We start from the raw sequence: 23,301 nt of genomic DNA on the forward strand, positions 1-23,301 counted from the left end.
TTTATTATTATTAAGATATCTGGAATATTACTTTGATTAAAATTACATAATTGTAATACATTGTAGAACTTAAAAATTGGTTTTTTCAAAACTTTACTTTTATCTTTAAGTAATTGTACGAAGGAGTTGCCATTCCACAATGTAGTATATGGATACAATAAATCTTGATTGACGTCACCCCTTTCATCATTCTTCCCTATTCCTCCTCAACTCACCGCATCACTCAGTTTTAATTTCATACATTATGCATTAACCTCTCTTTTTTCAATAGGATTATTGGGCAAATCAATTGAGAAAATTCGTAACATTTGGTATCACTAGATTTCAGCAGGCAGTTTGACAAAATTTTTTATGCTACACTGTCCCAATGGAAGAATGCTACCCTGTCAGTTTCTGTCCCTTGCAAATTCTCCAAAATTTCATCAATCATGAATAAAACACTATATTCAAATAATGACTTTGCTATTTAGAGCCTATGACTTCTGCTAGTTACCTAACCTCTCTGTGGATCTACTTCCTCAATAATAAGACTAAAATATCAACAATAGAGACCATCTCAGAATGGTTGACAGGCCGAAAATCAGAGAAACAAAGTGTTGTATTGTCTTAACACATATTAGCTGTTAATGCTGTTATAATTTCAACCTACAGGAAGGCCTCTAGAGTTGTGCCATTGAATTGTCACTACTTTTTCCATTTCAATAACTTTTACCAACAACTTAAGTGACAATAGCAAAAATAACCAAAGTAGAGAACAGTGCCAGCTATTTATATGTAAATGATCTGGGAATTATATGTAAATTATATAAATTATAATATATAAATTATATGTAAATGATCAGGTCAGCAAGGGCTTTGCACCATCAGGATGCTGGGATCTAAGGATACAGGTTTGAAAACAGCTGGGGCAGAAAGTAGTGTGAGACTCTTGTCTCCATTTGACCAGCAAAATGCCAGAAGTGGAAGTGTAGCTCAAGTGGTAAGGTACTAGCCTTGTGCAAAAAAGTCAAGTGAGAGTGAGAGGTCCTGAATTCAAACCCTATGCCAGCACAAGAAAAAGAAAAGGAAAAATAACAACAAAATAAAAATAAAAATCTCACATCAGCCAATGGTGTTATCAGGAGACCAGACTATTCACAAACCCTGGTGTCATCCATTCTAAAGTGATCCACATAGTCAGACCACTTAGAGTGCTATGTTCAGTACAAGGTGTTATGTTTTAAAAGCAATACTCACTTAGGTAGGAAGAGATGATGGAGATATAGCAAATGATGTCAGATGAAAATTAGTTGTTGAGAAAGAATACTTTGTGTGATGGCAAGTAACTGCCAGAAAATCTTATATTTCTTTGCTTATTGCACCATTTGTTTATTGTACAATCAAATCAGAAGAGTTCAGACTTTGCTCCAGGGTTGGAGGGAAAGTGTGTTTTGCCTTGTAATGAGTTCCCCATCACAAAGGGAGTCCAAGCAGGGGCTTGGTGTACCACTATGAAGGATGTTGATGAGTTAGATGATCTTAAAAGCTTACTTCAGTTCTCAGAGCCTACCAGCTCACCCTCTCTCTCCCCTGCATAGAGTTCTCTTAGAAACATTCTTTCTCCCATTAAGGTCACTGTGAAGACCAATCCCATGAACACCTTCCAGAATTGTGAGATGCTAGCAATTCTCAGAGGTGAATATTCAATAATAGAGGAAGAATCCCAAAAGAACTGCCAAGGGCATCAGGAGCCTGAGCTCTAAGCAGCCTGCATCTGGGACCTCAGTCTTACAGGCCAAATGCTGCATCACTACCTCCCCCAACCACCCACATCACCATAGCAACCACCAGGGATGACTGCAAAGGCAAGGCACTTAGATGCAAGCAGGGGGAGGCTCAGTCTTTCCTGCAATTTCCTAAAGAAGTAGGCCCTAAGGGGAGACAGGTAGGAGGACTGGAAAGGGAGAGTTTGTCCTGTCATTCCTCAACAAGATGCCTTAAGGCCACCTCAAGACATGGTCAGGCCAGTCCAGAATGTGACCTTGGCTTTCTCTCACTCTAACCAAAACAATAGGCGCCACTGGGGAATCTCATTATTTTTAGAGGCACAATCTCTTAGCAACCTAAATGTCCCATTTGTCCCCACCCCTCCAAAAGCTCAGAGAAATAAATACAGTATTGAGGACTCTAGTATTTGGCTCTGATACAGAATGAAGATGTAATAATAATAATAATACTTTCTATTTTTGTAGAAATAATACTTACATTTCAAGGAGCATCAAAAGTCTTGCTAAAATTAAGGCTCTGGATCCCTCACACCCAGCTTACCTGCCCTCTCTGTATAAAATGCCCAAGTAGGGGTGACTGTTCCTTCCTGTGACAGAAGCACTGAACCAGGAGGGACTTCACATACACATAGGCAGGGACTCTAAGATAGCAATAAGAAATCTACCCTCTGCCTTCTACAAAGAGATGACATCTCCAGCAGGAGAGAACAGTAAAAAGTCAGGGTTTCTCAGACCAATACAGTAGTACTAAGTTTCTTGCTCACCATTGACCCTAAGAATCATTCCCTTCTAGTCTCTCTCTCTCTCTCTCTCTCTCTCTCTCTCTCTCTCTCTCTCTCTCTCTCTCATTTTCCTACTAATGGTGTCCACCCATCTGCCTCTTTGTGCTCTGCCAACCCTCATCTCAGGTTACTTTTAATTCAGGGATCTCCTGGAGGTTCTATTCTCTCTGTCTACTTTCTTGGGACAACCTGTCCCTTGTCTATAATTTCAACTATCACTAAACGATAAGGAATTCCAGAAGTCCATACACTCTGTTTCTGAGCCTCAGTCCTCCTACAAAAGTGCTACCCAGTGGCCCAAAGGCATACCACATGCAAAGCTAAAACTCTTCTTTGTCTCCTCTCGTCAGGCTATTTCCTTTTTTATTTTTATTTTTTTATTGTCAAACTGATGTACAGAGAGGTTACAGTTTCATACGTTAGGTACTGGATACATTTCTTGTACTGTTTCTGTTACCTCCTCCCTCATTCCCTCCTCCCCGCTCCCCCTTTCTTTCTCCCCCTATGAGTTGTTCAGTTGGTTTACTCCAAACAGTTTCGCAAGTATTGCTTTTGTAGTCATTTGTCTTTTTATCCTGTGCCTCTCGATTTTGGTATTCCCTTTCACTTTCCTAGCACTAATACCAGTATACATGGTTTCCAATGTACTCAGATAAGATACAGTGATCGTGCAGGTACAACCACAGGAAGGGGATACAAGAGGATCATCAACAATAGAAGCTATGGTTTCACATGGTATGTTGAAAGTAATTACAACAGTGATATAACAGTCGTTTCCATAACATGGAGTTCATTTCACTTAGCATCATCTTATGTGTTCATAAAGGCATAGCTATTGGGCTCTTGTGATCCTCTGCTGTGACTAGCCTAAACCTGTGCTAATTATTCCCTATGAGGGAGACCACAGAGCCCATCTTTCTTTGGGTCTGGCTCACTTCACTTAGTATAATTTTTTCCAAGTCCTTCCATTTCCTTACGAATGGGGCAATGTCATTATTTCTGATAGAGGCCTAAAATTCCACTGTGTATATGTACCACATTTTCCTGATCCATTCGTCTACTGAGGGTCATCTGGGTTGGTTCCATATTTTAGCTATGGCAAATTGTGGCTATTTCTTAACCAGAGTGTTTATCACCTCACTGGCATGGGAGCACTATGCCCAATTTTGATTTGGTCCTCCGCTCTGCCTCATCCTCAAGATTTAAAATCTCTAAATAGCTCTTTCATCTGTCTACTCCTCTCTAGTCCCACTGACTCAGTCCAGGTCACAACCCTCATTTTTTTCTAACAAATAAAGCATTTAAGAGGCAATTTCTTAATTGGTCCTCTTAGATCAAGCCTCACCTCTTCTTCCCTAGTTCTACCACACACACACAAAGACACAGACACACAGACACAGACACACACACAACCCAAGTCTCTAAGAGTTGGACAGTCCACCTCTTCAAGGATTCTATCATTCTTTCTCTTTAAATCAGTTACTCATGTTGCCTTTATAATAAAATCCAACTGTTTTTACAGCAAAAAGGGGAGTCATGTCCAGCAATATCTGGCACCAGTTCAGCTCATGATCTCTATATTCCAGTCCCTGCTCTCTAAAGCACCTTCCACTGTGCACATACAAATTTCTTCTACTTTCTTATTTAGCCCATGAGCACCTTCTGAAGGCATCTACTGATGGCCATTGCATGTGTATGCAATGGAAACCCAAGGGTGACTCCTACTCTCCTATTTTCCCCAATACTGAGACAGGGGAAAGGGATCAGGAGATTGAAAGTCATCCAGAAGTAAGCTGTCATGTATACATCTACCCACACTGCTGACTTACAACATGGTTTGGGCCTTCTCTCATTCTCTTATTTTTTTCTCCTTCAAGAGAGGGGAAAGCCCCTAGAATTAAACACATATCACTGACCTCTCCCAGCTGAGTGCTTTTTTTTTTTTTACTCTTCTCTAGCCCTGTCACAACTCCCTCTATTCCCATTGTGGTCCATCTACTTCTGTTTCCTGCTTCATGCCCTCAGCACCTTGCTCAACAACCAAGTTGGGTGGTATTTCCCAGAAGAACCTGACAGAGTTTGAGAAAATCTTACCAAGGGCCCAGAGCTCATCCTGCTCTTCCTGAACCCACTCCCAGCCCATCCCTATGACTGGAGACTGCTTTCCTTTTGGCAGCCCCCATTTCTTTATTTGTAAAATGGAATTAGATCTTCCAGCTCTCTGAGGCTTGGAATCAATGAAGAATGATTCCCCTTGCTGTCTGGCTTTTCCTCTGTGCCCCTCTTGGACATGCTTATCCTTCCCAGATCATTTAATTCTGAGGGCTTAGAAAATACTGCCATGACTTGTCACCTTGGACTTGCTTTATCCTCTGTACCACGGAGTAAACAATAAAAATGTCATCTCTTCATTTTCTGGGCTGATAGGAAAAGAAGCCTAGCCAACTAAATATGATGGATAAGACCAAAGTAATTTATTGTATATTTGGCTCTGAGATGTGGCTGGAGACACTCTCAGACACACAACTATCTCTGCTCATCTGGAAATCATCCCAAACCCTCCTATCCTGGCCCTACTCCCAGCCTGGGGTTGGCCACAGTATGGAAAGAGACCTGGGTTATGTGGATATACCACATGTAAATAAGATGTGTTTAACTGCATTATTATACACAATATTCAGCGCAACAACTAAGTATTGAGCTCTTCCATGGGCAAGACACTATGTGGCCAAATAATTCCAACAGCCATACGAAGACTTCATATTATCCCGAGAAACTCAGAATCCAGGAGGAGACAGTTCATAATGACCCACATGATCTGGCAATAATAGAAATATTAAAAGGTGTTATCAGGACAGGGGAGAAAATATACCTAATTCTAACCAGGTGGCTCAGAATGGTATGGATGGGCAGGCCTTCATCCAAAGCAATAGCTACAATATGAGGCTTGCCTGGAATAATCTTTGAAACTTGATGAATTAACAGGGAGACAGTGGGTTCCTCTGCATGCCAAGAACTGTGAGGGATGCTAAGGGCTATAAAAGATATTTGAGACAGTTTTGACTTCCATGCATGAAGGAATTAGCAAACAAGATAGTGTTACATTCTGATATAATAAAGGGCTTCACGTAGAAGTGACAATAAGATTAAGAATAGGCTATAATAATAAAGTGAAAATTGCGTGGCAAAAGTGATGAATAAGAAACACAAACATTATTTACTTCCACCCCATAGCCTTTGCTGTTGATGACATCCCAGTAAGCTATGGGCGTACATACTTCCTGTCATCCTCAGGTGGCATGGAAAAAATACTGCACTAGAAATGTAGGGAAGAGGCAAGAAGGCCCTGCTGTGACCACAGGCCAGTTATTTCCCTTTTAAAGGCTTCCAGGGAGAGATGTTGGACTCAAAGATCTCCAAAGTTCTTCCAGATCAGTGAACCGTGGCTCTTAGGCAAAAGGAGCAGCTTATGTCACAGTGGAAGGCTTAGAGGAACAGAGACCAGAAGGATACACAGGAAATGAGTAAGGAGGATTAGATAAGAGATTTCAGATACTGGGATATGAAAGAGTAAGAAAGAGTAATACAGATATATGTATGAGAGCAGAACCAGGCTACAGAGTTCAGGCCAGGGATTTGGGCAGCTAGAGGAAGCATCACAATGAAGGACCTCATCACAGGCCATGAAGAAGAGGGCAGGTCTGAGGGAACAGGAAATGGGAAGTCACTCTAGGTTCCCAATTGAGGATTCACTCACTGTTGATGGGGATTTGTGGAGAGTCTTGTGAAAATCAACACACAGAAACTAAGGAGGAAGTAAAGGCAAGACATCAGCCAACAAACCACAAAGTCATACAAGGAATGAGATTCTGAAGATCGTGGTGGTGGCCAAAAGATGATACTGAAGGGAAGAATAGGTAGCTTATTTCAAAGACAGGCAAGATTTAGAAATAGGAAGGTATGAAAAATGCAAAAAAAGAATGAGTCCCGCTCTACCTCAACAGTGCTGACCGGGGCTAACCCAATCCCAAGTTCTCAAGGGTAGGAAATGGTCCAATATTCATGCCTCACACCTCATGTTTCAAGAGATGGGTATATGTCATGAAGATGCAGATCAGGAAGTGATGGGTACACATCATTGCCAAGACTCATTCACATGGAGAAGAGAGAGCAGGCTTCATAGTGGATGGCCAACAGCATAGTGCTTTCACAAATCATCTAGTCACTAGTTGTCTATTAGGAGCCTCCCTCTTTCTCTAGCCCCAAATAGTCCTTGATGTAACCTTAGCAACTTTAAAAGCAATCAAATATAGTGCAGGTCTGGGAGGGGAGAAAGGGCAAATTAAGATACAAAAGCCTTAGCCAAGCACCAGTGGCTCATGCCTATAAATCCTAGCTACTCAGGAGGCTGAGATCTGAGGATCAAGGATCAAAGCCTGCCTGCGAAAGAAAGTCTATGAGACTCTTATCTCCAATTAGCCACCAAAAACTGATAAATGGAGCTGTGACTCAAGTGGTAGGGAGCTAGCCTTGAGCAAAAAGGGACAGTACCCCCCCTAAATCCAAGCCCCAGTACCAGCAGGCACATGCACACGCACATGCATGGACACACACACACACACACACACAAAAGGGAAGTGACAGGCTGGGAATATGGCCTAGTGGCAAGAGTGCTTGCCTCGTATACATGAAGCCCTGGGTTCGATTCCCCAGCACAACATATATAGGGAACGGCCAGAAGTGTCGCTGTGGCTCAAGTGGCAGAGTGCTAGCCTTGAGCAAAAAGAAGCCAGGGACAGTGCTTAGGCCCTGAGCCCAAGGCCCAGGACTGGCCAAAAAAAAAAGGGGGGGGTGACTTTCTGTGGGAATTATGTGCAAAGACCAAAGGCAGCAGGAAACTAGAGAGAGGGAGGAAGTCATTAGAGCTGAGGTCCTACCCCAATCTTCCATACACCCCACTGGTTCCCATTACCTCCTTGAGTCCGATAAACAGTACTGCCTCCACTCAGACAGGACAGAGGTTCAGGGAAGGAAGAAGTTGGCAAGAACCCAGGGCACCAAACCTCAGACTAGAGCTCTCTCTGCCAACTCATCTCCTTCAGAGCTGGCACCCATTGGCAGGATTTCTTGGCTGGCCAGAAACTGATTTAAAACTTGAAGACTTGGCACGTGGCCCCTTCAAAGTCTGCTGGATGTGTGTTCTCCATTTATAGCCCTGTTGGGGCCAGCTGCTACCTCCCTGTCACCTGCCCCAATCACAGGGAGACACAGCTTCCCTCCCAACTCAGTATCAGCCTCCTGCAGACACTTTCCCACACCCTGAAACAGCTGTGTATGGCTCAGAGACTTTGGAGCATTTCCATTCTCTGGAGTAGTACCTGACATGTTCATATGTCCATCAGGGTACAGCCATGTCAATGGGGACCAAAGAAAAGAACTTACCTAAAGGAACAGAAAAGAAAGCCATTGGTCTGGGGGTTTGAGTTAGTTCTGAGCCAATGCACAAAAATTCCTGTCTCTAGGAGGCAGGGGAAAAATCCACGGGGTTATAAAAACTAGAAGGGCAACAGTAAACAAGAGGCAACTATGGGATCTAAATAAGGAATCCACCCAAACTCGCTGAGCAGAGAAGTCTCCTGAGGCCAAGCAGGCAGGCTGTGGTTTCCTGTTCCTCTTCTCTTTCTGTTCTCTCAGGAGAAATACTAAACCGTGGTTTCTATGGTTCCTGAGTCCTGACATCATGAAAAGTCTGAGTGGAGACAGGAGTACTCAAGACCAAACCCTCATAGGAGTAGGCTCAAGGGAGGGGAATGGAGGGGAAGACTTACAGCGAGCCTCTAAGCTGAGAGCACCACCCTCAACTGCTCTATGGGGAAACACAGCCCTCACTAAGAGCCCTCTCCTCTCCTGCACTTAGCCCTTTAAGTGACCCTAACATTTATGGTTCCAAAAGTTAACAAATATTTCTGGCAGTGCAATAACACTGATATTCAAAAACATAATATATATGACACAGTATCCATGGTGATAGCTTTACTTAGCAGGGGAAAATGTTTTCTGAGCTTTGTTTCAAACCATTTTAAGTCATGAACGTTTTAAGGACACCCAACACCAGTTTCCATCCTCTCCTTCCTGGAGAATTGTATCTTGGAGTTAGTTAGGTCAGTCTCATGCATATCTATACACTTTCCTAACAGAGCTGACTGCTTTCCTAGCTCAAAGGTTTTCAGTGTGGTCCATGAACCACTTTCATCAGAATTATGTGGGTGCTTGTTTGACTGCAGATTCCTGACCTTTCAGGGTAAGGCCAACACTCCTTATGTTAAACAAGAATCTCAGGTAATTGGTATGCACACAATGCTTTGAGGGCCATTGGACCAGCCTAGGACTTTAAGCCTCCTTAAAATACAAAACAAACAACGATGATGAACAAAACAATGGACCAAACCCTGGGAAAGGTGGCCCCTTTAAGTCCATTCCTGTCATTTGCCACCTCGTGTGAATGACAGATCTGAAGGAGATAATGCATTTTCTCTAATTATCAAACTATCCAGGGTCAGCCTGGGCTTCTCCTTCACTTCCTCTGTTCACTCAGAGCCATGAGAAAACAACAAACATTTATCATTGTCACTGAAGGGAGGGGGGAAAGAAAGGAGCTAAAGGCCCATTGAGCTATACCTAAACTTCGATTGTACCAGCCCACTATTGCTACCATTACTAATGTCCCTGGCACATTATAGCTTAAAACAGAATTACAACCTCTACCATAATTGGATATTTAAATTATATGACTGTCCTAAATTAGAATTATATTTTTCAAAGCAGCTTTATTAAGCAATAATAGACAACCATAAATTTCACCCTCCTATTGTGTACCATTTAGTGATTTGCTGTATACTCACAGAGTTGTGCAACTACCACCTACCTAATTTTAAGATATTTTCATCCTCTAAACCCATTACCCCCATCTCCAGTGTTGGAAAACATTGTTCTATTTTCTAAGGATTTGCCTATTCTGAACTTTTCAATATGAATGGGATCATACAATATGTGGCCTATTGTATCTTCTCTTAACATGATGTCTTCAAGGCTCATCCATCTCACAGTAATTGGCAGTACTTCACTCCACTTTGTTGTCAAATAATACCCCCTTATGTCATATGTCAAACTTTGTTTATCCACTCATCAGTTGATGAACAGTTAGATGATAACCATTTTCTGGTTGTAAATAATGTTCCTATGGTCTATAGTGGAAACATTTTTGTTTTGACATATGTTCTCATTTCTACTAGGAACATATATGGTAGTGAAAATCTGGGGTAATATGATAACTATTTTGAGGAACTAATGAACTTTTCCACAAAGCCTTACCATTTTATATTCCTACTAATGATGTTTTAGTGTTCTAATGTTTACATTCCTTTCTAACACTTCTTTCTGTTTGGTTGGTTGTTTTGGTTTTGATTTTATGTGTGTGTGTGTGTGTGTGTGTGTGTGTGTGTGTGTGTGTGTGTGTGTGTGTGCCAGCCATGGGGCTTCAACTCAGGGCTCAGGTGCTATCCCTGAGCTTTTTTGTTCAAAAACACCACTCTTAGCTCTTTAGCCACAGCTCTACTTCCCCCTTTGTTGGTAAGTGACTGGAGATAAGAGTCTCAGGGACTTACAAATCTCAATCCTCAGATCTCAGTCCCCTGAGTAGCTAGGATTACAGGCATGGGCCACTGGTGCCTGGTCCTAACACTTCTTCTTACTGTCCATCTTTTTCAGTGTAATCATCTTAACGAGTATGTGGTAGAATCTTATTGACGATTTTATTTACATTTTCCTAATGGCTAATCAATTCTGACTTATAACAAATACCATAGACTGTGTGACTCAATTCTAAGATCAAGATCCAAGATCACGGTACTGGCCAATTGGATTCCTGGTGGGGGCCCTCTTCCTAGTTTGCTAAGGAGCATCTATTTATTTATTTATTTATTTATTTATTTATTTATTTATTTATTTATTTATTTATTTGCTACATCAAATGACAGGGAAAGTGGGATAGAAAAGAAACCATTTAGTGTTTCTTCTTCTAGGAGCACAAATGCCATCATAAGGCTCCATCCTCATAACCTAATTACCTCACAGACATCATCCCCAAATGCTGAATTGGGAATTGGCCTTTTGACATGTACATTGGGAGTGAGGGTGACAGGAACATTTATTCCATAGCAGATATTGAACATCCTTGTATGTGCTCTCTGGCCATTTGCATACTCATTCTTAAAAGCTTTAACCAAGGAAAATGGAACCCTAGTGAACACAGTGGTTGCTCCCCCGCCCTCCCGGCCAACTGCTTTCCCCCACCCTCCACCCCCTGCAACACCAGCATCACCAGAGATCTTTCTAGAAAAAAAAATGTACAAGCCTTTCCCCAGATCTCAAGTCAGAAATTCTAGATATGTAATCCAGCAATCTGTGAGGACTTTGTTTTTTGGTCAGTGGTAGGGCTTAAACTCAGGGCATGAGTGCTGCCCCTGAGCTCTTTTGCTCAAGGCTAGCACTCTTATCACTTTGAACCACAGCTCCACTTACAGTTTTCTGGTAGTTAATTGGAGACAAGAATCTCACAGACTTTCCTGCTGTAGCTGGCTTCAAACTGAGATCCTCAGATCTCAACCTCCTGAGTAGTTAGCATTTACAGACATAAGCCACCAGCACCTGGTTGCAATCTGTGTTTTGTTTGGTTTTGTTTTTTGCCAGTCCTGGGGCTTGAACTTAAGGCCTGAGCACTGACCCCGGCTTCTTTTTTTTTTTTTTTTGCCAGTCCTGGGGCTTGGACTCAGGGCCTGAGCACTGTCCCTGGCTTCTTTTTGCTCAAGGATAGCACTCTGCCACTTGAGCCACAGCGCCACTTCTGGCCATTTTCTGTATATGTGGTGCTGGGGAATCGAACCCAGGGCCTCATGTATATGAGGCAGGCACTCTTGCCACTAGGCCATATCCCCAGCCCTCCCCGGCTTCTTTTTGCTCAAGGCTAGCACTCTACCTCTTGAGCAACAGCGCCACTTCCAGCTTTTTCTCGATATGTGGTGCTGAGGAATCATACCCAGGGCTTCACGTATACGAGGAGAGCACTTTACGACCAGGCCATATTTCCCAGCCCAGCAACCTGTGTTTTAATAAGTTCTCTGAGTGATTCTAATTTAGGCATACATCTGAGAATCATTACAATAGAACAACATTTCCAACAGGGTGTTCCCCTTTATTTGAGTGCTATTTCATAAAGAGATTTCTTGGAAATGTAAATTTGAGAAGTATTGGCTAAACAAACCAACAAAAATCCTTCTACTTAAGATTTCTCAGATCTTTTTTTTTTGACACTTCATAATCTTTTTTTTTCAGATTCTTTAATCTTCTTATGAGCAATGTGAATCTCACAAGGAGGGGCTTTACTATGCAGAATTTCCCAAATATCCTCTAGGTTTCTATAGGGCCCTATAGAACTTACCTTGGGCAACATTACCTTAAAAGCATTCTGTGCATATGGAGAAATTAAAAAGATATGCCACTATTTCCTTAATTAAGTCAAGTCATTGGTCAACAAATCCTTCAATCTAGTTCTTTGCATAACCTTTTGATATCTATTAAAGACTATACTTGTTAAGACTAGATAGCTAATATCTAGTCTTTTCAATATTTATTGCTAAGAAAGAAAAACTTAGCAGCTTAAAACGCTAAGCATTTATCTTGTGCAGTTGACTAGGAATCTGAAAGGTGCTTCCCTGAAGGTTTGCACACGGCTTCTCTCATGAAGTTACAGTTAAGAAGTCAACACAGACTGAAGTTTTCTGGAAACTTGACTGTCATGGGTTTCCATAAGGGCTCACTCATGTGGTGTTGGCAGGAATCTCCCCTTCCTCATCACATGACCTTCCTTGGGGCTCCCTGAGTGTCTTATGACATGATAGCTAGCTTCCCAAAGAGAAAATAGTCCAAGAGAGTGAGGTAGAAGAGGTAATGTCTTTGATGACTTCACTTCAAAAGTCCTACCCTCACTTCTGCTGTGTTCTCTTAGTCACACTGGCCGTTCTCCGTACCATGGAAGAGGGCAACGGCCTGCTAAAGGGCAGGAAGTCCAGGAGGCAGGGATCACTCTGATAATAAGTGACAGAGCTGCAATTTGAACCCACTCAATCTGATTCCTGAGTCTTCACCACTGTGCCCTGTTGTCTCTCTGTTGTATTGGTTAAATAAGCTCTTGGAAATTTTCTTTAAGAGTGTGTTATGCAAAGCCAGCAGCCTTTGCAGGTTGGAACTTAGCATGTGCTCCTCTGCTGGGTGTTAGCATGTCCACATGCTCTGCAGCTGCTCCGAAGCAATCAGTGCAGCTTGCCCAGAAACAGAGATCTGCAGAACACAGGACTGGAACTGTTCATTAGCTAATTAAGCTGTTCTTAACTAATCTGGAAGATGAGCTTCAATTTGCTTCTGTTTGTGCTCTCAGCAATCCTGCTACCACCAAACCAGAAATCATGCCCTTCCCTTTCCTCCTGCACTGTCCACCTATCTAATTATGGAGGAGATTCAACTTCTAGTTACTCTGGCTCCTAAAATCCTATTCCTTAAAGATCCTCTCTATCATTTTTCCCCATATTTATCTACTATTATTGCAATAGAATGGGGGATATTTCAAAGTAGAAAATGCAATGGTTTTGCCTCAACATCTGTTAAGTCTTAGGATTTGTAGGTCCTTAAGAATAGATGATTTGCCTGTGTGGGAAAGGGGAATTTTTTTTTCTTCTAGCTTTCTTAGGTTCTCAGCTGGAGTTCTGTAACAGAAGAAAGACAATCAAGAAAAACAAAGTACATAATTTTATTTATTTAATATAAATTTCATATGATATGGGAGACTTCATGAGGAAATGGAAGCCTCAAGAAAGTATTAAAGCTGTGTGTTTTTATATTAGGTTTGATGAGGAGTGAAAAGTTATGGTGAAATGTGGCAGACAAAATGTATGAGCTAAGTATAGTAAACTGGGGAAACTTTGAGATGCCTCTTCAGGCAGATTCCTCTCAGTGCCAATGGGTCTTTGAAGTCAAAGAAACTTTCCTTCAGAGATGGGGAGGGTGCCCTGCCCATGAGGCTTTTATGACACATACTGCCTCTCAGATTCCCTCTGCCAATAACATATAGTATGCCAAGAGCAGACTTGGGCATGGCATGTTTTAAGGCTCTGTCATTGTTCCTCAGCTCTCCCCTTTTACATATTGGCCACTCAGTCCTTCATGCATTCAGTGTGTTCAATATTTATCAAGTATTATTGAATACTTACCAAGTAGCAGACACATGTGAAACAAAACTACCACAAATGAAACCATATAATACACCAATCTGGCACTGAGCAAAGGATGGAAAACAGAGCAGCCTTCTATACAATGTGACCATACAGAAAATTCCTGGTGAGGAGACATCGAATCCAAGACCTCTGATGTATATGGTGAATATGTGAAGATATTGCATCTTTCTTCTAATTAACTTTCTGAAGGCTCACAATAGCACATCACACCCAGCAAGGATGTGCCTCTCTTAAGAGTGGGCAAGTACTAAAATCTAGTACCCTGGATATTGTATATACGTGTATTGGAACTAGGGAAGGGAAAAGGAATACCAAAATCGAGAGACAAAGGATAAAAAGACCAACCAACAGTACTGCAACAGCAATACTTAGAAAACTATATGGTGGATGTGTAATGTATGAAACTGTAACCTCTCTGTAATTCAGTTTGTTAATAAATATATATATATATATATAAAAGAAAACTATATGGTGTAAACCAACTGTACAACTCATGGGGGGAGAGAAATGGTGAGGCGGGGGGGGGGAATGAAGGATGAGGTAACAAGTTGGATAAGAAATGTACTCACTGCCTTACATATGAAACTGTAACTCATCTGTACATCACTTTAACAATAATGAAAAAAAAAGAGTGGGCTGGAAAGTAGAATAGAGACAAAATAGGTACCAAGTGGTGACATTTTTATTTGTTGCAATTCTAGAAACCTGAAATCAGACCTCCTGGTTTCGAATTCACCTTTGTCCTGTTTAATTTATGGCCTTATATGAAAGAATCCAGCACCGCAGCGTAAACATCTTACAGGTGGGAAATCAGAGTAGTCTTAATTCTCAAATATTCTGCAAGGGAGAGGTAAAGTTTTCAAACAATCTGCTCCATATATTAATGTAATAGATTTATAGCTATCATTGAGGGTTACTCTGAGAAGTTTTCTATGAACTAAGAAAAAAATAGCTTATTAGTTTTTTCCAGGTTACTTTTATTCTTTCAAGATGGATCCAGAAATCATGAGGAACACAGAATTGAGGGCTCATTTGCAATATTAGTGATGTTAAAAGACTAGGAAGGAGGTTTCGTCCCATGGACAAAAATTAGACCCACATAGCATCTCTTAATTCGGCCTTGACAGCATCCTTCAAAGATTTTTCCTGCCTTCCTAAATTCTTCCCACTCTCATACCTGATATTCTTTAATTAATTCATTAGTTTGCTCAGTTATTCATCTGTTCATTCAGTAGTATTTCCTGTGTAATACCAAGTGTTAGGCACACAAAAAGTTCATACAGAGTAGGACACAACGATGGCCCTCAAGCTCTCAATAAGGAACCTACATAGTATTGAATACCATCAACTGTGGGAGTGAATTTCATAGTAAGCCTAGCCAAGAGGAAGGAAAGATAGAGGGAATGAGAAGAAAGATAGAGTCACTTAGCTGGGTAGATGTTAAGCCAGATGTTAGCAAAATGGTATAACAGCATGCAAGAGAGCATGTTCAAAAGGAAAGCTTCATGAAATGGGACCAGAAAAAAACCTCAAGAATTACAGGCAAGCAATCTTGTCTAGCTGGAGAGCACACTGTATGTGGTTAGGTCAGCAAGGATCCTATAGGTTTGCATAAAAGACACCGAGCCTCTGCCAGGCTTGAGGCAAAGAATTGTATAGTCATATTGCAGTTTGTAAAGTCATGCTTATCAGTTTCTTCAAGATCTTTTTCATAATTCAACATAATTCAACCTTTCCAGATTCATACAGTATCATTGAACAGATGCTTACTTTGTAGATTCCCAGGACTTCATTATTCCATTGGCTTTGTTTTAGCTGATAGCTTCCACTTTTCATGATTGAAGGCTCTTCTTTACATGCTCCTTGGCAACCCCCTACCATCTTCAACACCCAGACTAAGAAGCATCACCTCTCCTGTGAATTTTTTTCTCAAACAGGGTAACAGCTGTTGCTGACTATAGATGGTAATTAAAGGCTAAATTCCCCTAGGAAAAATGTTAACTTTTCTAAGTACTCTGATCATGAAAGATCAAAAGCAACTATTTTAAAAAAGCATTTATTTGTAATCATGACTCTTATCTCTAAGTAACTACCTAAAAAACTGGAAGTAGAGCTGTGGCTCAAAGTAGTAGAACACTAGCCTTGGTCAAAAAAGCTCAGAGACAGCTCCCAGGCCCTGAGATCAAGTCCCATGACTGATTAAAAAAATTATTAGTGCTGTAATCAATCATCCCTGATGTGGCCTCTATGTTTTGTGCTAAGTGCTTTACATGGGTTAGCTCAACTATCTTCAAACTAACCCTGTGAAGTAGGTAGATATTAAATTTATTCTTATTAAATTTATGAACTTCTCTGTGCCTGTTTCTTCATCTATAAAATGGCAACCACAGGAAATACATTAGGCTAGGCACTGGTGGCTCATCCCTATAAATCCTAACTACTCAGGAGGCTGAGATCTGAGGATCAAGGTTTGAAGCCGGCTGGGAAGAAAAGTCTGTAAGATTCTTGTCCCCAAATAATCAGTAAAAATCCAAAAGTGAAGGTGTGATTTAAGTGGTAGAGTACCAGCCTTGAGTGACAAAAAATCAAGAGACAGTGCCTTAGCTCTGAGTTCAAGCCCCAGTACTGGTGTGTGCTGCATGCACATGCACACACACATGCGCGCACACATACACACAGTGCCACAGTATTAAAGTTGTTGAGGAATTCCATAAACTCACAGGTGTAAACCACATAGATCAGTGCCTAATGGATATTGTACTTTCAAATACTAATCAGTATCGCCATCATCAAAGTCATCTTCATCAGCATTTCCTTTTAACTGTAAGAAAAATTGGGTTCAGTAAGTTTGGAAGATGCTTCTTTCTCAAACAGGCTGCCTGAACACATCCTGTGACCTCTCCCTCTTCCTTCCAAAATCTTAGAAAACGCTTTTGTTTACACACACAATAACACCACCAGAAAGGAAGATGGAAAACAGAACCTCAGTAGACTACTGTGTTGACTCCACTCAGATAAGAAAATAGATGCAATCTGAATTTAAAAAAAAATCACAGCCCCAGGTCCCAGAGGAAAGCATGACAGTTCTAAATGTAGGCATGCCTATCTACAGACAGTGACACTAGGATCTGGAGAGACTAGGATCAGGAGTGAACAACAGGGTCACAGTTTGGGTATGACAGAAAAAAGAGCCAGTGAGCAGTTTAACTCTCTCTTCCTCCCTCCCTCTCTTTCCTACACTCCTATTGCCTTGAACCAAGTAGCAACAAAGGTGAATGTGTCTATAAGCAAGACTGATACACATGAAATACAGGTGAGACAATGTTTTAGCATTATTAAAATTTGATGTATTCTTTTTAAAAATTTTATTATCAAGGGGTTTCACCTCCTAGGAAATAAGGGATTAAGGATACATATACAGAACACTAGTGAAAATAAATCAAATGATCACAAAAGAAAAAGAAAGAAAGAGAGAGAGAGAAAGAAAGAAAGAGAGAGAAAGAAAGAGAGAAAGAAAGAAAAAGAAAGAAAGAAAGAAAGAAAGAAAGAAAGAAAGAAAGAAAGAAAGAAAGAAAGAAAGAAAGAAAGAAAGAAGAAGGAAGGAAGGAAGGAAGGAAGGAAGGAAGGAAGGAAGGAAGGAAGGAAGGAAGGAAGGAAGGAAGGAAGGAAGGAAGGAAGGGAGGAGATAAGGGGCTTGATGCCAGTGGCTCACACTTGTAATCCTAGCTACTCAGGAGGCTGAGATCTGAGGATCTCAGTTCAAAGCCAGCCTTGGCAGGAAAGTCCATGAGACTCTTATCTCCATTTAACCACCAGTAAACCAGAAGTTGTGCTGTGGCTCAAAGTGGTAGAGCACTAGTCTTGAGCAAAAGAGCTCAGGGACATTGTCCAGGCCCTGAGTTCAAGCCCCACAACCAACAACAACAAGATAGGTAAGAATGCAAGCTGTGTTGTTTGTGCTTGTCTATGCCTAAAAGGACAACAAGTACCCATCTTAGATGACTGGCCACCAGTGTAAGTCACCCATCAGTAGTCTCACAGGGTATCTTTTCTCCCTCCAAGCAGATTGTACAAGTAGATAGACAGAAGATTACCTTTCAATAAAGAGTCACAAAATGCTTAGCGGAGCACCAATGGCACATGCCTGTACATCCTAGTTACTTAGAAGGCTGAGATCTGGAGGGTCATAGTTCAAAGCCAATCTGCTCAGAAAAGTTTATGAGATTCTATCTCTAAATAACCAGCAAAAAGCCATAGTAGATGTATAGCTCTAGTGATAGAGCACCAGAAAAGCAAGCAAGCCTACTAAATGTAAAGCCCTGAGTTCAAGCTTTGTGTGTGTTTGTTTAAAAAAAAAGAATAACCAGTGCTTAAAAAAGTTCAATATAGAAAGAAAGAAAACAAATGTTCAATGAGAATGAATAGCTTCAATGGGAATATGACAATTCTTGCTAAAAGTTACCTAGAGATAATACAAGTGACACTTTCAATAACTGAAATTGTAAAACTGATTTAACAGACTAGATGGCAAATAGACAGCTAACTTAGAGACCTGGAAAATGGAACTAAGCCATACTCCCAGAAATCAACACAAACAATAAAAATTAAAAGTATAAAGGATAAAGATTTTTAAAAGAGCTTATAAAATATTCTAACATTATCTAAATGAATGCTAGAAATAAAAGAGGTACCAAAATTTGAAAGGAGAGGAAATCATGGAACTCCCCAACATAGAATTGGATTTCCTAGCCCAAACCATGAAAATTAAAGATAAAATAACTCATATAACTTTCTGATAGAGGCATAAAATTCCATTGTGTATATGTACCACATTTTCCTGATCCATTCATCTATGGAGGGGCATCTGGGTTGGTTCCAGATTCTCGCTATGACAAATTGTGCTGCAATGAACATTGTTGTGCTGGTGGCATTACTGTAATTTTGTTTGTGGTCTTTTGGATAGATACCCAAAAGTGGGGCTGCTGGGTCATAGGGGAGTTCTAAGTGAAGTGAGCCAGACCCAAAGAAACATGGACTCTATGGCCTCCCTTATTGGGAATAATTAGTACAGGTTTAGGCAAGCCATAGCAGAGCATCACAAGGCCCAATAGCTATACCCTTAGGAACACATAAGATGATGCTAAGTGAAATGAACTCCATGTTATGGAAACAATTGATATATCACAGTTGTAACTACTTTCAACGTCCTATGTGTATGTGTAGTTTCTATTATTGATGATGTTCTTGTATCACCTTCCTATGGTTGTACCTACACTATCTCTGTAATCTTATCTGAGTATATTGGAAACCATGTTTACTGGTATTGGAAATAGGAAATTCAAAGGGAATACCAAATTTGAGAGACACAGGGTAAAAAAAGAGAAATAACTACAAAAGCAATACTTGCAAAACTGTTTGGTGTAAGTGAACTGAACACCTGGGGGGGAGGGAAAGTGGGGGAGGGAGGGGGGCATGAGGGACAAGGTAACAAACAGTACAAGAAATGTATCCAATGCCCAACGTATGAAACTGTAACCTCTCTGTACATCAGTTTGATAATAAAAATTTGAGAAAAAAAATAACTCATATAAGGTAAAAAGTTTAAAATGTCAAAAATAAGGAAAATGTGCTAATGTTTTCAGAGTAAAAGGAAACAAATGTTTTCTATAAAGGAAGAATTATTTTGATAACAGAAATGTCACCAGTTACAAAGGATAAAAGACAAAATTAGACTAGGCAAAAACACTAAAATAAATTATGTGTGTGATTGGCATGTGCTGCATATCACATGTTTGTATACATGTTTGTATGCATCCTATAAATATAACCTATATATAAAATGTAGTTTTGCACATACAGACACACTTAGAAGCACATTTTGTCAAAAGTTTCAAATAGGCTCAGACACTGGTGGCTCACACCTGTAATCCTAGCTACTCAGGAGGCTGAGATCCAAGAATCATGATTCAAAACCAGCCCAGGCAGGAAAGTCCATGAGACTGCTCTTATCTCCAATTAACCACCAGAAGTCTGGAAGTGGTGCTGTGGCTCAAAGTGGTAGAACATTAGCCTTAAGCTGAAGAGCTCAAGGATAGCACCCAGTCCCAGAGTTCAAGCCCCATAACTGACAGAGAAAAAAAAAGTTTCAAATAAGCCAGGCACCAATGGCTTATGATTGTAATCCTAGCTACTCAGGAGTTGAGATCTGAGGATCATGGTTGGAAGCCAGCCTGAGCAGACTAATTAATGGGGCTCTTTTCTCCAATTAACTAGCAAAAAGCCAGAGTGGAGCTGTGGCTCAAATGGCAAAGCATTAGCCTTGTGCAAAAAACTAAGGGACAATGCCCTAAGTTCAAGTCCCATTACCAGCTACTGGTACATATATTTTTAAAAGTTTTGAATAGTTTTATAAATACATGAAATAACTGAGATACAAAGCTTTATGAAATGTTAGCTGTGAATAAATAAGAAAGACCATGTCAGAAATCTCATACAGGCTTTCCCTCCTTACTGCCCATTACCATTCAGATTTTATAAATGTCTGGGCCTTTGAGGATCAACTTTGGTAAATCACATGCCTAAATGTTACTTGTATTTTATTCAAAACCAATTGGAACTCTCTTTAGTCTTAACCCTTATTTTATATTTTTGTGTTGGTCCTGGGGCTTGTACTCAGGGACTGGGTGCTACCCCTGAGCTTCTTTTGTTCAAAGCTAGTGTTCTACTACTTGAGTCATAGCTCTACTTCTGTTTATTGGAGATAACAGTCTCATGAACTTTTCCTGCTGTGCTAGCTTTTAACCACAGTCCTCAGATCTCAACTTCCTGAGTAGCTAGGATTACAGGAATGAGCCAGCAGCATCTATCTTACCTCTTCATTTTTTAAGGCATTTACTCTGATGGCGTCAACATCATATCATCTTAATTCTTCTTGACTGATTTTATTTTTTTCAAAATAGTCAGCACTGGCACTCTTAAGGCTTGTACCTTAATATTTTTAAAATGTTGTACTCACTTCCTCTGGTTGGCATTTGTCTAGCACAGCTTTTACCACCTGGAAGTTTTCAATTTTCCAATGTCATTTTATTTATCTGAGTGATTAATATCAAAAGGTCTTTTAAAAATGAGTTTAATCTGTTTATTTTTGTTCTGATTTCTATAAGAAATTGCTATTCTGATTGCTGTTAGGACTTATTTCTACTCTAATTTACCCCTTCTCCTTTATTGCTGGATAGGTAGGAATGGCTGAATTTTCTTTGTTACCTCTTGCAAAGAAAATACAGGCACTTTTGGTCCTATTTGCCTACATTTGTATTTGAACTTGCAGAGTACCTTACTTTCTTGGTTGTGATTATGAATTATGTGTTCATCACAACTCATTCCATAGTTTTTCTTTCAACAAATCTCCTAACTTAGTAAAAATTTGGTTATATAGTAACATGTTCCATCAAAATTTTATGAATATTTTAACTATACAAAATAAATAAATTTGTTATTAAAGTTAAACTCAATACTGAATTTTCAATAGCATTAATAATATCAGTGCTTAATCTTCTTCAGAATAAAATTCCCAAACCTTTTTTTGCCAGTCCTGGGGCTTGAACTCAGGGCCTGGACACTGCCCCTGAGCTTCTTTTGTTCATGGCTAGCACTCTACCACTTGAGCCACAGCATTACTTCTGCCTTTTTCTGGTTATGTGGTACTGAGGAATCAAACCCAGGGCTTCATGCATGCTTGGCAAGCACTCTACTACTAAGCCACATTCCCATCCCATCCCAAACCTTTTAAGTTTATAAACTAAATGAAAACACTGACCTATTTTTTTTGTTTTGCTTTTGTCCCAGTCCTGGAGCTTGAACTCAGGGCCTGAGTGCTGTCCTTGGGCTTCTTTGTTCAAGACTAGTGCTCTAAGACTTGAGCCACAGCTCCTCTTCTCACTTTTTTTGGTAGTTAATTTGAGATAAGAGTCTCGTGGGGTTTACTGCCCAAACCATTGTTCAAACCATGATTCTCAGATGTCAGCATCCTTAGTAGGTGGGACTACAGACATGAGCCACCAATGAGCCAGCCAATGACCTATTATTGAAATTCATTTAATTATTGTTTTTTTATTTCTTTTATCTGGGTTATTTACCATAACATCATAAAAAACATCTATCTGAATTGAAAATCTTTAAACAAGAAATAAGGTAAGGTAAACTTTATTATTGCTGCTATTCAATATTTTTCTAGAGGTTCTTGCTAGTGCAATAATATAAGAAAAATAATACATAGTAGATGAATTAGAAAGCAATATGGTAATAGCTACTTGTAGTTGATACAAATTTTTTACATAAATAATTAAGGAGAACCAATAAGCACACTGTTTAATTAATAGAAAGTTTTTATATTATTGCTGAATATAATATCATCAAATGAAAGACAGAAACACTTCAAAACATTAGAGGTATTTGGTTGGAAATAGGAAAAGATTGATTCATTAATGAGAACAAAAATATAAAATACATAGAAAAAATTCTAACAAATGGTAGACAATTCCTAAAGGGAGAATTCTTCTAAACTGTTATACAGCCCCCAAAATATTTCAAATAGCAGATATTGGTAAGATTCAATGAAATAAATAAATGAGTCAGTGACTGAGAATAACAATTATTCCCAAAATAGTAAATCCTAGGATTTGGGCAAGTTAATTCTAAATTCAAAGACAAACGAGAGGGGAAGATGAGCTCTATTAGCTATCACAAATCATTATTAAAATATGGTCATTAATAATAGCTAGTAGTATAGAACAGAGAGCTTAAAAATATAGATGGTGACAGACAGGAATGAAGGAGAAAGGAAGGGAATGGAAGGGAAGGAAAGGAGGGAGGGAGAGGGAGGGGAGGGTAGAGGAGAGGAGAGGAAAGGAAAAGAAAAGAAAGAAAGAGAAATAAATAAACTGTGGCTTAGAATATACAGAAATTAGACTACAAATCAATGAGAAAAGATATTCTATCATTAAATGGAGGTTATAGTCATATTTCACACAGTAAATGCCAACAAATTTTGTACAAGTAAAGATCCTAAACATTACAAGAAGAACTTTATGATGTTACTAGGAAATATAAGGAAATGTTTTATGACCTCTCTGAAAAGCAATGATAAATAACCATATTGCTGTACCTTCTTTCATCAGATTTTAGACTTTATTCAGATACTGCGCTTTGCAACTCCCTATAATAAAATATAGAGGTTGATTGTCTAAGAGACAATTAACTCATCTTGATACTTAATGCAACAGACTTATTTCTCCTTAGGTCACTTCAAACAATCAGGATATATTCAGGAATTTCAATCCTTCCCTACAAAATGTATAATACAGAAAGAATTTATAAATAAGGTATGTCATTCATCTGCAAACTAGACAT

General features: G+C 39.8%; 1 protein-coding gene across 9 annotated transcripts in view; it reads right to left on the bottom strand.

The window, feature by feature from the left end:
- Cacna1e (calcium voltage-gated channel subunit alpha1 E) overlaps positions 1-23,301 on the bottom strand; it is a 314,229-nt gene that overhangs the window by 237,146 nt on the left and 53,782 nt on the right. The window lies entirely within an intron of this gene.

This window comes from Perognathus longimembris, chromosome 11, assembly GCF_023159225.1.
Source record: "Perognathus longimembris pacificus isolate PPM17 chromosome 11, ASM2315922v1, whole genome shotgun sequence".
Classification (NCBI taxonomy): Eukaryota; Metazoa; Chordata; class Mammalia; order Rodentia; family Heteromyidae; genus Perognathus; species Perognathus longimembris.